This window comes from Malus domestica, chromosome 05 (genome assembly GCF_042453785.1).
Source record: "Malus domestica chromosome 05, GDT2T_hap1".
NCBI classification, from domain to species: Eukaryota; Viridiplantae; Streptophyta; class Magnoliopsida; order Rosales; family Rosaceae; genus Malus; species Malus domestica.
The window spans coordinates 35127169-35143439 of NC_091665.1; the positions used below are offsets into that span (position 1 = coordinate 35127169).

Below are 16271 nucleotides of genomic sequence, written 5' to 3' on the forward strand. Positions count from 1 at the left end.
TTCACCAGAAACGTTCTTAATGAGCTCCTCTTCAAATTTGGGACGAGCAGGCATTAGGCTGTGCACAATGCTGTAAACGCCCCTAGCCCTTGCCACACCCTAGGTGCGTACGCGTGCATGTCCGACCTGAGTTATCTTATTACGCGCGCAGTTTGATCTTCCCGTATTGACATCCCTGCTGTCTATTCTCCTGCGAATCCTTCTGCTGGTGACTTCATCCGAGTCCATTTTCTTGCTCCTCAGTGCATGTTCATCTGCTTTTCCCTGTTAATAAATATAGGAATCCCATAACAAACAGCATTTGACAAAACAGAACGTAATAATAACAACAAAACTTGACTCCATCCTCAGTGCATGTTCATCTGCTTTTCCACTTCAAAGCAGCTGACGGCACGATTCGTACTTGGACTCCAAAATGTCTAGATTATGGAGAAACCAGCCTTCTATCCAAAACACACAAAGAAGTGTATTTTCCGTTTATACCAATTAAGTGTGTTGAAGCATGTCCCACATGGCCACATAGGAAACTTGTTGAGGTTTAAATCCTCTTATATAGAAAGTTCGACTACTAATTGCCTTGAGGCCTTAATTCTGTATAAAACCATACCTATTGAATTGCACACGTGCTTAAGTTAAGGTCAGTATTGATGGTAATTAGTAGTGGGCTGCTGGGCCGTCTTAAAAAAACTGGTACAAAGGGCAATTTATAGAAGCAGTGTTGAGATAAGGGCAATTCATCTGTTCTTTTTAGAAGGATATATATGAATGAAGCAAGGTTTATCTGCTAATGCGGCTCAGCCCTTTATCAAAAAGTGAAAGATCAAAATTACTTTTACAGCAAGAGCAATACCAGAAGATGTAATCTAAATTATTTATATTTGGTTCCCTTGAAATCCTTTTGACTGCTTCAACATACTATATGCAGACAGAACCAGAACCAAGTCCAGACTCACTCGTAATAGGTCTCCTCATCCACAACAATATCCCAGCTTTCCCTTGTCGTGGTTTTCCCATATTTGTGCACCTTACTGCAAAGAGAGAGCAAGTTAACTTGTCAAAGAAAAACCAGAACAATAGATGCCAATGCAGTTCAAAAAGTTTATTTCCCTTCATACCCATTTCCGAAGTGCTCTTCTCCCCATGTCCTTGACCAACCTAGACATGAGAGAACAAAAACAGAGTTACATCAGATTAAATTATTGAAAGAAAAAGGTTCACTTCTGTTGTAACAAATCGACATTAGAATCAAGCAACCACGCTATGAAATACAAATTTAAAATGTAACAATTTACTGTGTCTAAAAGGAATCTTGAAATAAAATAGTTAAACCCTAAACAGCACCACTGCAAATAGCATAAGAAAATTAAAATTAACCCTAAAGAAATTGGGAGAGAAGAATATGAAAAGGGAATACCTTTCGGCCCCTTTGAGTTATTGGAAAAAACCCAACAGAGCAAAAGATAAACAAAAATACAGGCGGAAAGAAAATAAATTTTCAACTTGTAAGATTCATACGCGAACAGATTGGTGGTCAAAAGCATTTCGGAATTCAGAGCCATCAAGCTTTTTGATCTGCATGGAAATTATTTATGAAGTTTGAGATTCTTATAGACGCTTTAGACACATCGACATATTGAGAAAGCAATATTCAACAACCTAGTACCCATGCTCCATAGAAGGTTGAGAAAATATGAATGTCTGGACTCTGGAGTGAGAAAGTAAAAGGACTTACCGCATACTTCATATCTTCTAACTTTGTGTAGTCTACAATCCCTGTTGTGCCTACAAAAAAGGCATAGGACAAAAGCTAAATCAATCGAAATTCTGATGTCATGATCTAGGTCTTAGGATTAAACTATTGAAATAACACTATATGAAATAGCAGTGTATATCCCAAAAAAAGTATGAAATCTGGTTGATAATTGCAGAGTTCGAAGGGATTTACCTTTGGATTCTTCGGCTTTCAGATGGAGTTTGCTTATGTATGGGAGAGAGAGGTGGAGCGGCTAGGGTTTGAGTATGGAAGAGATGAAAAATGGAGAGAACACCTGTTTTGGCTGCAGCAACTCACACACTCCGGACAAATCTGCAAATGTCTAAAGGGGGGAAAATATAAAAAGAAACCTTAACAACTGAATTCAAAGAAACATTATTACATTGTAAATAGCATTTCACAAAAAAAATAAAATAAAATAAAATATACTAAACTAAACTAATTACACTCGGATTGCAATGCTATCATTTAATAATAGGAATTCCCATAACTTAGCAGAAGATCCTGCATCTGCAAAGGATCCTTTAAAACCTATTTTTTTTAACAACCCCACACCTGCAACACATCCAGTCAAGGTAAACCAATAGCACCCTCATGCAGAGCTCTTCTGTGCATATATACCCCTTATAAGTAATCTTAATCAATCAGTTATCATGAATATACAACTTATATTAATTTTCTACAATATCCAACACACAAATATAACAGAAGAGGAAACTTTTACTTAAGCAGCACAAAATGATATCCTCTGCATTTCATTCCAAAATCCATCACTCTTATGTCTTTGCCTGCACAGTTTTTGCTCCAACATAGCCTGCAATGATGATATAGCACTATCAATAATTAAGACATAAAGAAAGGCTATCCTAGCTAGGTATTATGATTGGAGTAAACCAACAACACCATAAGTAAAGTAGCAGACCAAATTTTTTTTAGAATTGATGTCTTAACATGTTTAAGTAGCAAAAAGATTACAACACATTGGATGTGTTAACACGTCCATAAGCTGATGACTCCCTCTCCGGTTTACCACATCATTCTTAATGTACTCAACAATGCAGCAGCAATTAAAAGTCCTTGGAAAATGCCAAGCTACTACAATGACATAACGAAAACTATATCTCACCTTACACCCTTGTTGGCATAGACAACATATCCGTCCTTGTTCGGGGTGAATCATAATCCTGAATTCAATTATCATCATCGTCGAGAATGTCAAACTGTAAATCAACCATGCATGGAACAAAACTTAGAAATTAAACAATTATCAAAGCTTATGAAGAATGCTAAACCCAACTAATTCGAAACATAAAGTAACCCGAAAGAGAGAAAACTTATAAATTTTACATAAATTATAATCCTTAACAGAAGGATGGAACAAAACAGGTTCATTCTTAAGAATAGATGTAACTAGTAATAGGCCTGCGCGCTGCTGCGGGACTTGAATGCACCAGCCTTAACAACATGAATAAGACACATTTAACATGAAAAAAATTCAACATAATCATGAACGAACAAAAAGGATAGCTGAGTGAACAGTGTTCGTAAGTAAAACAGCTTAGTTTTTATATACATTCAACCAAGCTGATTACAAAAGATGTGATTGTAAAAAATGTTCTGCTTACCTGAGAAACAAAAGCAACATGCATTTTACACATACAAGACATCTGATATTAAACCTAAAATCATGTAATTCTGTATGAAGTGGAGAATAATGCAGAAAGATGGTTTTCTATAGTGCTGCCAATGACAATTAATTTCTCATGAAAAAAAAGAAAAGAGAAACACAGGTATAAAAGAATATTATTTTTTATAGTTGCAAACATTATGAATTCCAAAAAGAAAAACTACAGATAACACTTCAATCACAGATCTAAGCATCTAAAACGTGGCAACCCAGATACCATTCAAGACATTGCTCAGCATCATGGATAAACTAACCTATCTGTGTCCCTGTGCTCACTGCATGTCATATACACCCGACCAACTGGGCATAGGAGCATAATGAGGAAAACTTTCAGCACCATTTTGTACCTGAAAAATGAGGGAGGAACTAATTAAAGCGTTCCTCACTTAGAATAAATAATGCATGCATAATAGCCAAATGGACATTGCGCATATAAATTGTTGTGGCAATAACTTGCAATAGAAAACGTAGTTAAAAATAAGATATACGAAATACCAACATTGCAATGGTATTTTTTTTTTCCATTCGATTGTACTGAAGCATGCATCTTAAATTAGGTACTACGTGAGGTCTCTATAATGAAATGGGAGATTGAATACACTTGACGAAACTGAAAATTCAAATATGCACACGCTCCATAGTGTATCTTCACAACCAAAAGAAACGTTTATATATACGACATATGTTTGACATTGTTTTTCCCCACTCAAATCGTCTTGAGAAAATTTGACTACTAAAAACTACAAAACTTTGATTAAAGAATCAAATAGAATAGCATGAGAAAGTTATTATTACACCATACCTGACTTTTTTGCATATAAAAACACCTGTATTTCACCTGATTTTGTAATGAAATACAGATGCTTGTAGTTCACCAGTACATAGCTGCCTGTCATTTGTTGTCTTCTTCGGGTTCAAGATCCTTATATTGTCTGAGACGTGAAAGAATCAGAAATTGTATACAGTTTGATAATGAAACATGTAATGTGATTATGTGACAACAATGCACTCCTCTCTCTCAGAGAGATAAACAAAGATATCAAAAACAGAGAGGCAATGTTAAGATAAACAGAAAGGCAATGTCACATTGTTTTGCATGATCTTGAAAATTGGGGATAAGGTATTCAAAGTGCTAACAAACACGTGCAAATGGGGATAAAAAAGGGGATAAATTGAAAAATATATATGCTCTTAATCGAGAACTTCATCAAATAAACAATAAAATCTAATGTAATCTGTCCAAAACCAAAGAGAGTGATAATTTGGAGGCACTATAATGTCTTGGGCATCGCATACTTGCGGTATATGATTGATGCATCTGTTGCTCAATCAAATCATTTGCTTGGCTAAAAAAGTTATTTTTACAATAAATAGATTCGCATCCAATTTATGAGAAATCATGCAAAAGTAAATGTAAATGATAACGGAATCATGAATGCGAATAAGAAACACATACATGCCAAAAAGAAAACCTACTATAGTGTGTCAAGTTACTTGCAACATAATTTTTTATGCCATTATCCATTTCGCAATACTTTAAAAAAATTTCGTTTGAAAAAGCTTTGCTATGATTTTTAGGTTTGGGAAAAATAATACCATAAAAATTAAAAAACAATTACTAAAAATCATGGCCTGTTAATAGCAAAATACACTCCTCAACAATGTATATGAACATGTGAGTTGAAAATTTGAAATATTCAACAACTAAAAGAAAGAAGCAAAATCAGAAGAAAAGAAAGAGATACTCACTCAAAAATAAAGATGTAATAATGCCAGGCTTCTTCTCCTCGGCATCCAGAATTCCATTGTTGTCTCCATCTTCAACCTTCAATGTATTTAAAATATGAAATGGAAAAAACCCAGAAGAAATCATTACATAAAATAAAATTATCCAAGTAAAATTAAAGGATGGATAGAAAAGAAATGAAGGCAGTTTATTCGGACTTAATTAGAGACTTACTGAATAAGCTTGAAATCTATCTCACACATCTCTTAAACTTCAACCCCTATCCTCCTTGCCTCTGTAATATGCACACATATAGAAAAAGAAATCGACTTTAGAACCTACATTGATACATATCTTGTGTGAGTAGGTCTTTCCTGCTTTTCCCCAATCATGCATATCAAAGAAACGAAAAAGAAGGAAATCACCCATATATATAATACCTTAAGTTTAAATGCATCCCAATTTTGGGTTCCAACGTCACAGAAAGAATGTCTTATACATAATTTAACAGTACCCCCGACATCGGTCCATCCATTCGTATTAATAGTTATTGTCTGCACAAACCTCAATTACCTTACAATCTATCATTATTGACATAAAGTTCATACAATATGGGACATCATGACCTCTCTTTGGCCAGCACCAGTTTTTCCAAAATGAAATCAACTATTACTGCATTAATTATGGGTCCATCTGGCCAATTCATTGAATTCGCAGACCCAAAAATTTCACCAATTAACTGAATTTACATACAAATGGGAGAAGTACAAAAACAAAGACAATGGCATAAATTATACCATAAAAATTACACTACGAAAAATTTAGAGACCAAAATCCTTGTTAACAGAATTTATTCACATTAAAAGACACAATTTCGGTTCAAAAAACTATCAAATTTAAACTTTGATATCATATGATAAAATCTTAATTAAACTCACAATCTCAAGAAGTTGAAACCATGTTAAGTAAAAGAAACAAATTGAAAAAAATTAAGATGTAAATATTGATAAGAACAACAAAAGTGGCAAATACATTATACACAGATAGGACCCTGAAATATCGGAACCAGCAGCAACAAATAGAATTAAGAAGAAAAAGGATTAGCAGACTTAATAAATGAGAAATAGGATAACAGGTACGAACTCAGTTTTTCCACTATGAATAAGAGATCCAGTGGCATAACCTAACATTAGGTAGAATCAATGCTGGTTGATTGAATTTTCATTCCCTGAAAATTCAGAAAATGATGTGTTTTGATCTGCAGATAGAAGCATTCTATATATATAAAAAAAAAATATATGGAGACATGATGAGGTTCAGAAACCAAACCATGTCGGTAAAATCCTCTTGGCAGGTTGCTCAAGGTTGACCTCCTAGCCCTTGGACCAGTCAGGAGACTTGGCCTCCTGCTTTCAAGTTTGGAAGGGAAGTAAAAGGTTCAGCCAATAAGTAAAAGAATTGATTCAGAGGATAGAATCAAAATTTCAAAAATATTATTTGATGCGATTAAAACTGTTCCCAATGATAAAATGAATAAAAAAATCCATTGGAATAAAAGAAAAAGAATGATTAAAATTATTCACAACCCTTGCTGTTTTTACCTAACCATTTGTAGGATCCATAAAGGGCCAAAAAAAGTTTTTTACTTCTCCTCTAGTCCCATAAATTTGGATTCCATCTCGTCCAAGCAAACTAACAATCATTACTATACTTTGTTTTAGCATGCGAACACAAATCTCAAAAAAAATAGATAATTCATTTACAAATTTAAATTCAATTTTTATATCTCGATATATTTGTTTGTTAAACTCAATGATCAAACTTCAGACTCATGCCTTCCAAAAAGAAAAGAAAACGAAGAAGAATTGAAAGCACTTCCCATTCCAAGGAAAGAGCAGCCATAATTAGGATCCAAAACTCATTCTTTAGTCTCCTCATCTGAAGCTATATATAATCATTGAACAAAAACGTTTAACGTCCAGCAGAAAGCAAACTGCAATCAAAATTTCAAAAAAGCAAAATAATGCGCAGATAATCGACAGCTGCAACAAACAAAAAATAGAAAAATCAAATGCAGATTGAAGGAAAAATCGAGACCGCAATCGAAACTCATGCTTGTATGGGTAATTAATTGTAGATACCAAATCATCAAAAACCACTTGTCTACACCAAATTGCATACAAAAGATATTGGGGCAACTCAGATTGTGCAATGAAAAACAAAGTCAAACTACGACGTAGATGTCTATCGGAATTTCATTCAAAGAATGATTAAATAAAGACAATGGCATGCCAAAGATTAAATACCCTAAGCGACAGTGTCAGCCATGAGCTTCCCTCTGTGAGAGCACAGGGGTGTAACTGCAAAAGAAAGCCGGAGACTGAGGGCAAACTGTAATTTCGTCAAAAAGGAGGAAGTGTACAAAAGAGAAGTGACAGCAATAAGCGTAGACGCCAAGGACAAAGTAAATATGTATTTGTGAATGGGGTTAAGCTGCTGCTAGCTTTGTATAGTGTAATAATGCAATTGCAAATAGACCAAGTTACTGCTACTAAAAGCTTTTGCAAAATCATAAAACTCTTAACAGTTTGAACCCTACCGAAAAGTTTATATGAGTTAAAGAACAGTCGTACTTAAGTGCAGCAAGATCATAAGCTCTTGCAGCTTCTCCTCCATATCAGAACCACCTGCAGTCCAAATTAACCAAGATTCAAGGCCAAAGCAAGAACAAATTAGTGATAATTTAAACTAAAGTCCCTAATTATTGTTGCAGAGAGAATTCATATCAAGATTAACGACATTATTTGATTCGAATGGAATCCAAACGCAGCATAAACATGAAAGGTAAAAAATTAATACCAAAAGTCACATTTAAGCAGCAATTAATAGCATAAATCAGATTTTAGTGGCATGGACCAAAATAATTCAGTAAAAAAGAAACAATCCCAAACAAATAGAAAGAACTGGAGAAACAATTCGAAACAAATCTTCGGAAAGCAACCCCATCCCTCCCTCACCCTCTCTCTCTCCAATTCCAACTTCTCCCTACATCTCTCTGTCTATAATAGATGTGCAGTTTTATTAATCTTTGTTGCCGAAGCGTGCAAGATAGTGAAAAGATTGTTTATCTAAGAAAAAAAAGGGCACATTTTAGATGGAGACAGATGGCATTTAACAAATTCTTCATTAGTGGAGTAAATAATTTGCAACCACCTATTTCCTGGTAGCATTAAAAAAAAAATTCAATTTTAAAAAAGAAATGTACTTTTTAGTTCAATTTCCACAGCCATAGTAATTTATGTGGACTAAAATTAAGATTAACTAATACATCCAATCAACTGCAACTAAACAACTTATAGTAATTGAATCTGTGTTTGTGGATGTGAGAGAGAGAGAGAGAGAGTTATCTATTATAAAGCCAACCTTCTTTGAATTGGTCCTCTTATGGCTTATTACCAAAACTCTCCATTGCATTTGCAGTAATGCCCTCTGCTTCTCCTCCTGCGATAATTATCATTCTGTAAGTAAAAGGTACAAAAACATCAATTACTTAATGGTAGATATGTACTTTAGACTTTTGAAGATCCAATTCATCCTGCATCTTCTCACACTCATCTTCATGCTGAAGCTGCAAACCTGTCAGCTCAGCTTCAAGTTCGCTCCTCATTGAAGTTATTTTCTATGAAAATGATAAACTGGTTTGTAACGTAAGCATATAACACTCTAGTTAAATTAGTAGTTCCAACTTAATTCAAAGCTAAAAACGACATTAATGACCACAATTTAAGAATCCAGAAACAGCCCAAACTAACAACACACACAGAGGACAGACACTGAAAGACATATTTTTTTAGAGAACCTAACTAAAAATTAAAAACAAACCAAGTAAAATTTTCAGAGTTTAAAAACAGGAAACCATTACAATCTTTACAGAAACCAACTAAAATTGGAATCTGAAAAAAAATCCGCTCAATTTTAACAGCCCTGCTGCATATATTGGGTTTTTTTAGGCATGAGACAACACAAACGAAGAAAACATAACATAGTTGTAAACCTTAGGCTCCAATCAGGTCAAGTGTGAGATTTCAAACACGGAGATTTACTCCATGTTTAAAAACTGCCAAATACATTGCCAACTGTTAAGAGTATGAACTACAAATCTATAAAGTAAAAAGACTTGCAGATAAGTTTAAACAATCAACATTCAACTTATGATTGTTACTGTTTTTTAGCTGGATGTTCACATTCTAATAAGGTATTAAAAGAGATTATAAGCGTGTGTGCTCTTAAACCACCCAACACCATGTATTAATCAAATAATTAACATCTAAAGATGGAGACATGAAACACGAAACCTGCAATTAGATCCCAATCACAAAATGCCAAAAAAATCCTAATCTAACCATCCCTATACTAATAGCCCATTCGAGCAGCTATTAGCACCTAACCCGCTACTTTGGCAACCCACCAACCCGCCACACCGTCATGTCCCATCCCCTCTCCACCACTCACTATATCTCTCACCTTTCTTTCTTGACATTTCGCTCGGTGCACACAAACACCAAGCCAACCATTGCCGGCCTTTGTCTAAAAGTGGACAAAATCCCATAGGTCCTGGCAGAGGACCTAGCTAAATCTCTCTCCCACTCAGTCGAAACCCGTAGCTACCATTTCTCTCCAATCTGTCAGTCTCTCTGTCCCCCTCTTCTCCTCCCCCCAACAACCCTCTGACCGATGCATCACCCACAGCCACACCCACCCGCACCCGAGTCAAAAATCCCAACGATCCTCTCCCTCCAACCCGTCAACAAATTATGGATTCCGAGAATGTATCTTGAAAACTCAGATGCACATGATTAAAATTAGTAGATATTAAGGACGTGTACTTAACAGAACAACACGAAGAACGAATGAGTACATTACAAACTAAATGACCGTGTCAGCTAGATACTTCTTAAAGAACACCTCTAATCTACCAGTATGATTACTCAGTTTTTGGTTTTTAAATTAATACCCTAAACCTTACATTCAAACTCATTTCGAATGCAAACAAAAGTAAATGATAAGTCCCGAGCTTTTCTTTCTAGCCTCAACTCAACTCAAGTTCCCAACCTTCACCTTCCAATACAAAGAAACTAACGCATCAATCTGCAATTTCGCAAACATATAATTCAACTAACCAAGTTCTGTGTCCACTCAAATGCACATATTTGAGCTCAATCAAACTTAAATTTGAAACAAATAGTGATGAAAGATCAAACATTTATACCTAGCTTAGGATCCGAACCAATCTCCTCTTTCGCCTCCCTCGTCGCCGTGTCCCCATCGTCCTTGTCCCCCTCCTCTGTTTTCCCACCCGGCAAAGAAACTTCACCTGCAGAAACACAAAACCAAAAATTAAAAAACCAATCTTTCCCATTTCCATTTTTATCAATTTCCTCAATTTTTCCCATTTCCAGAAAAATGAGCAAGAAGCTTAAGCAGGAAAAAAATCATAATTTCAACAACCAAAACCCAATACCCGTTTAATCATACACGAACGAAAAATCTAAACACAGAGTCACAGATTAACGAACTGAAAACCCAAAAAAAATAAAGGAAACTGACCTTACTTAAGAACAATACATAGAACACAGAGAAACGAAACAAATAAAGGAACCCCCAAAACCAAATAAAGGAACCCTCAAAACCTGACCTAACAGTGCAACAAAATCTGGAAATAATTCACAGCAAAAAGGCAGAAATGATGACAATCTATGCTAACAGTAAAGAATCGAATTAAAAATTGAACTTAGCTTTTGAAATCCAGCCACTCATCCGACATGCAAAAGGGAACGGATGATCGAGAGTGAATCATGGACTGAGGGACCTTACTCGACCCATCATTGGAGCTACGTTTGTAGCTTTTGGGAGAAAAAAATTGAATGTGAAAGCTGCTTTTGATGTGGCCATTAAGGTGGTGCTTCAGCAACCGAAGCAAAAGAAGAAGAGGCAGAAAAATGTGAGTATTCCATGAAGAAAAAAAAAAGGTTAAAAAATCACTAAAAAGAAAAGGCAGAAAAATGCAGGGTATTCCATGAAGAAAAATTCAACAATTAAATAATATAGCTGTAAACCTTAGACTCCAATCAGGTCAAGTGTGAGATTTCAAACACAGAGATTTACTTCATGTTAAAAAACTGCTAAATACATTGCTAACTGTTAAGAGCATGAACTATCTGTAAAGTAAAAAGCCTTGCAGATAAGTTTAAACGATCAACTGTCAACTTATTATTGTTGCTGGTTTTGAGGTGGACGTTCGTATTCTAACATGGTATTAAAAGAGATTATAAGTGTGTGCGCTCTTAAATCAGCCAACACCATGTATTAATCAAATAATTTATATCTAAAGATTGAGACATACAACATGAAACCTGCAATTAGATCCCAATCACAAAATGCAATAAAAAAATTCCTAATCTAACCATCCATATACTAACAACCTATTCGAGCAGCTATTAGCACAATTTACCTCCCTCTCTATTCTTCCCCACCCCCTCTTTAACCAAATAAAAACTCATTTGTCTCACTAAATAAAAACCTCAAATTTGTTTTTTCAAAGCTGCAACAACATCACTAAAAACACCATGTAATAAAAATTTAAAAAAACCAATCCAATTTAAGTCGAGAAGCAAATGACCAAACCTCCTATTTTGAGGAAACATTTTGCATTCAAACCTAAAATGCTTGCCTGCAAAGAAGGATTAAATAGCAAAGCAGACTTTCGGGGGAAATAAAAAAAACAGACTATTTATAATACAATAAAAATAAAGTAATTCATCATCCCCACCATCTCTGTGAGCTTTAACAGAACAGAGGAATCAAATTAAGCAATATATAAATTTAAGTTGACATTCCAGTGTTCTACCTCTAACCTTGGTAGCATGCATGCACTGTAAGTTATAAAGTGAATTAAGCCAAGATCTTCTAACTTCATGATTTTCACATATGCATTAGATGGAGAAATACAATAAATAATCAAATATGTAAGACTCTGATATTCAAAACCAAACAAACCCAATTACACTTTTAGTTCACTAACCCCATTGAATAAAATCCAATTCAATAAAATAACAGAAAATTAAACAACCCAAAAATCAAAACAACCCCACTTGTAGTTTTAGCTCACTAATCCGTTGGATAAATAGATGCCAAATTCAATCAGAAAACATACAATTAACAACAACCCAGAAGAGCCATCCGAAAACCCAACCAATTAACCAAAAAATACCACTTGTTCTTTTAGCTTAGTAACCAACCTCTACTTGTTTTCTGGCAAATTTGGGGTCCTTTGATTTCTAGACTTTCAGTAGAAACTGATTATACCATGGGCTAATATTCAAGTACCACAAAATATAATTTTACCGTAGTAAGCTTTTTGATTCACTCCAAACGAAGATATTATATGTTCACATATATATATTCACAACCATAAAAAGAAGAAACTTATCTCTGGCATTTTAATAAAAATAAAAATAAATTATTCACCCACAGTAAAAACCGAAACAGCTAAATTAAACCCAAAAATTAATCATGATCATACATATGTATTCCTGACAAATGTTTAGCCCTTTAATTAAAACACTAAAATAAAAAATTGCTCACCCACAGTAAAAAACCGAAACATGCAAACCAAAGCCCAAAATTTAATCATCACTATTACTTTTTTTTTTTTTGGTGTTTTTAAGTTTCAGGGAAAAATGGAAGCACAAACAATCAAAAAACCCAAACAAAAAGAAATTAACACCAAAGAGATAAATTATATACCTGACCCAGAAAAAGCTTGGAAGCTCACATAATGAAACCCTAAAACTCGAAGAAGGATGCTTCCTGCAAACCAAATACAAAATCAGACTCTCTCTCTTAGAAAGAGAGAAGTTATCAAGTCCTGTACTTGGTTATATTTGTTCAAGTTAGGAAAAATCGAGTACAGGGTTGGTACCTGGAGCTTGAGAAATCAGAGAGCTTGCCTGTTTGAGAAAAGATGATAACAACAGCTTCAGATTCACACAGAAAACGTACAAAAAACGCACAACATGCTCTCTGCCCTCTCTCTCTCTCCCTCCCTGTCCATCCGTCCCTCAAAAAGTGGGAAAAAAAATCTCCAAACGTCTCTCCCACTCATGAAATCGAGGATCTGCAGCAATGGCGCTGAGGTCGCCACTCCTCCCTCTCCCTTTCTCTGTCGCTCTGTCTCTGTCTCTGTCTCTGTCTCTGTCTCTCTCTATCGAAGGCATGGCCTTTCATCCCCGAAACCCTCACTGAATGACAGCAAACCCAAACCCACCCCAATCCGTCTCAAACACACAGGACAAAATTGCCCTTCCAACCCAGCCCCAATACCAGCCCAAACCTTACGGTTTTGTTGTAAATAGCGTGAAATCGAGTGGCTCCCTGATAAGCCATATGGACAAAATTACCCTCTGAAATTTTGAGAATCACCCTCCCAACCCACTCCCATTCGGCTGGTACTGTTGTAAATAAAGCAAAATAAAAACAAACGTGAATAGTGCCTGCCCTCCCCCTACTTTAGTATAGATAATTTTGCACATTGCATATATGTAGATTAAGGACGGTGGTAACATACCTTGTAATTTGTACAAATTAGGATTTTCATTCAAAGAACTATAATATACACAATTACAAAAAAAGTGATTCAAACTTGTTCTTCTCTTAAGGAAATTACTCACAGTTGAAATTCTGAATGGATGAAGTTTTGGCTTCCCTTTCCGACTATATTTGATTAACCTTTTTTTAATCCAATGAGTGCCTTCATGAGAGAGAGAGAGAGAGGAATATTAGGTGAAAAGTATTGCCAAATCACACAGAGATCAAAATCTTGAATATATATGTTTAACCATGTCAAAGTGAGTGTGTGAAAGGGTGTAGTCTGCAGAAAGGGCAACATTTTCACTGCTAGAAAGTTGGAAACTAAACTTTTACACAGATATTGGATTTTATTAATTCCCTTCGCGAATTGAAAAGCAAATTGTTCGAGTAATGCAGGTAAATTCGATATACATATGCGTTGATCTATGTGACGGTTATAAGTTATAACTGTATTGTCTTAACGCAAAAATGATCATAAATGTAAGTGTCTGTATTATGGAAGTAAGGGACTTACAGCAATTGCTATGAGCTTTAACAGCAGTCACTCCAAGTACCTTATTACGGAAGTAAGGGACTTACATCAATTGCTATGAGCTCTACCAGCAGTCTCTCAAAGTGGTGCAAGGGCTAAAATTATAAATAAAAAGTAATTTAAACAATTTAACTTAATAAAATATTGTAATTTAAACAATGCCTATATATTCAAACATCCCAAAACAGGAATGAACTTCTAGAAAACATGCGCATGAAAATAAACGGCATTACTCACCCATTGAGTTGGACCATCAAACTGGAGCGTAAGAAGGATCATCATGTACCTATGAAACCCAAAGGAAAATTTTAGCAACCCCAAAGCTTGTATGCAAGCGTGAATAAGTATGCGTGTATGAATCTATTCATAGTGAAGAAGGCTACCTTAAGAAATATTTGCATCTGCAGCTTCATATGGCCATACAACAAAAAGCATCGCATATGATAACAAACCCCAGCTGCACCACAAAAGGAATATGATCTTCCTCTCGACTTGTATTTGCAGTTGTTACTGTAACATCTGCAGACAGCATACATAAGCACTGATTCGATAATTCTAAAGGAAAAAAAGTTCTTATTCGATAATGCACCAAATCCTATCCAAAAACCAAGGGGGTGCCATATCCCTAGATTAACAGAGCATCTTTCTTTGTTCCAAAACAAATTGCAATTGGCTTTGGTAAAGTAGAAAGATTACCAGATACCGACTCTGTTCCATTATTCGACTGTCCTTTTAGTTCTATCTCTCAACATGGGAAATACAATAAGACAGTAAAGACAAAAGTTAGTGATGCTATTACATAGTGAAAGAAAATAAGACATTCACATATTGATAGCTATTTACTGTCCTTTCTCATCATAATCTTGGCCCCAATATATATACTGAATTTTGAATGCAATGAGAGAAATATACCTTTGGGGCGTCAATGCCAGAAGAGTGAGTGAGGGATCTAAGATGTTTGAGAGCAGGAATTTTTAAGTAATTTGTGTGAAAAAGTTGAAGAGCTTCGAACAGAGTGGAGTGGGTTGGCCTGGGCTAAAATAAAGAGGATGAACTCTAGAAAGTAGAAAATGTTGTTATTCAACCAAACTCAAAAGTAAAGAAACCATACAATTAACATATAAATAAGTTTTATATACCAATGTTTACATGTACGTTGTTTGAGAAGGTAAATTAGCAACATATACAGTGATCAAAAGATTAACAGCAATAAACTGCTCATTATTCGAAATATACATGAAAGTTGTCATTCACATGATCCAAATGGTAGAGGACAAAACAGAAGGAAGCAAATATTATAGCAGCATAAGTTGAATAATTGCAGCAAGTAAACAAATAGAAAGGCTAGCTAGATTACACAATCCAGTTCTAGGTCGGACTAACCATGTTAGCCATCCGCCCACCACCAGCACCGTCGGCTTCTTATTAAAAATGTAGAATAGAAGACTCAAAAACTGGAAATGAAAGCAGGTAACATTGAGTTTTAATAACCAAAAAGGGACATTGTTTAAGCAGCTCCATAGCAGCAATTATACTTGGACGATGAGCTGCAAAAACAGAAAAGAAAACACAAATTAAACTAAAAAAAATATAAAATTTAGCACTAATCCAGGATTAAATATAAAATATAAAGTCATTAGGATTGGGACCTTTGCATTGAGGAATATCTACTACATTATGAGTTCCCTCCTGACAGTGGCGGATCCAGGATTTTAAACTCGGGGGGTCTCAATAATAAAGGTCAAAAAATTTATACACAAAAACAACATTGAAAATTTAAATATAATACATTTCATTCAAAAATCATATGCAAAACAATATTACAAATTATAAAATCATAATTCAAGCGTCCATTACAAGGTTTCATAAGTTACTACCTAAGTTATTGATTATCTAATATGGA

At 35.0% G+C, this 16271-nt stretch overlaps 4 long non-coding RNA genes across 4 annotated transcripts; all 4 read right to left on the reverse strand.

The window, feature by feature from the left end:
* Positions 1–926: 926 nt before the first annotated feature.
* Positions 927–2086, reverse strand: LOC139196523 (uncharacterized). Its single transcript, XR_011581529.1, has 5 exons — positions 1946–2086; positions 1733–1782; positions 1516–1572; positions 1116–1155; positions 927–1028 (listed from the first exon to the last, which is right to left on the reverse strand). It is a non-coding gene; the product is annotated as an uncharacterized lncRNA (long non-coding RNA).
* Positions 2087–2899: 813 nt separating this feature from the next.
* On the reverse strand, positions 2900–7036 carry LOC108172113 (uncharacterized). The gene is made up of 8 exons (XR_011581527.1): positions 6789–7036; positions 6517–6593; positions 6371–6415; positions 5422–5482; positions 5211–5286; positions 4264–4393; positions 3716–3808; positions 2900–2994 (listed from the first exon to the last, which is right to left on the reverse strand). It is a non-coding gene; the product is annotated as an uncharacterized lncRNA (long non-coding RNA).
* Positions 7037–8620: 1584 nt separating this feature from the next.
* LOC139196522 (uncharacterized) lies at positions 8621–10820 on the reverse strand. The gene is made up of 3 exons (XR_011581528.1): positions 10457–10820; positions 8756–8866; positions 8621–8688 (listed from the first exon to the last, which is right to left on the reverse strand). It is a non-coding gene; the product is annotated as an uncharacterized lncRNA (long non-coding RNA).
* Positions 10821–14371: 3551 nt separating this feature from the next.
* LOC139195963 (uncharacterized) lies at positions 14372–15914 on the reverse strand. The gene is made up of 4 exons (XR_011581049.1): positions 15871–15914; positions 14752–14887; positions 14606–14654; positions 14372–14463 (listed from the first exon to the last, which is right to left on the reverse strand). It is a non-coding gene; the product is annotated as an uncharacterized lncRNA (long non-coding RNA).
* Between the last annotated feature and the right edge of the window lie 357 nt (positions 15915–16271).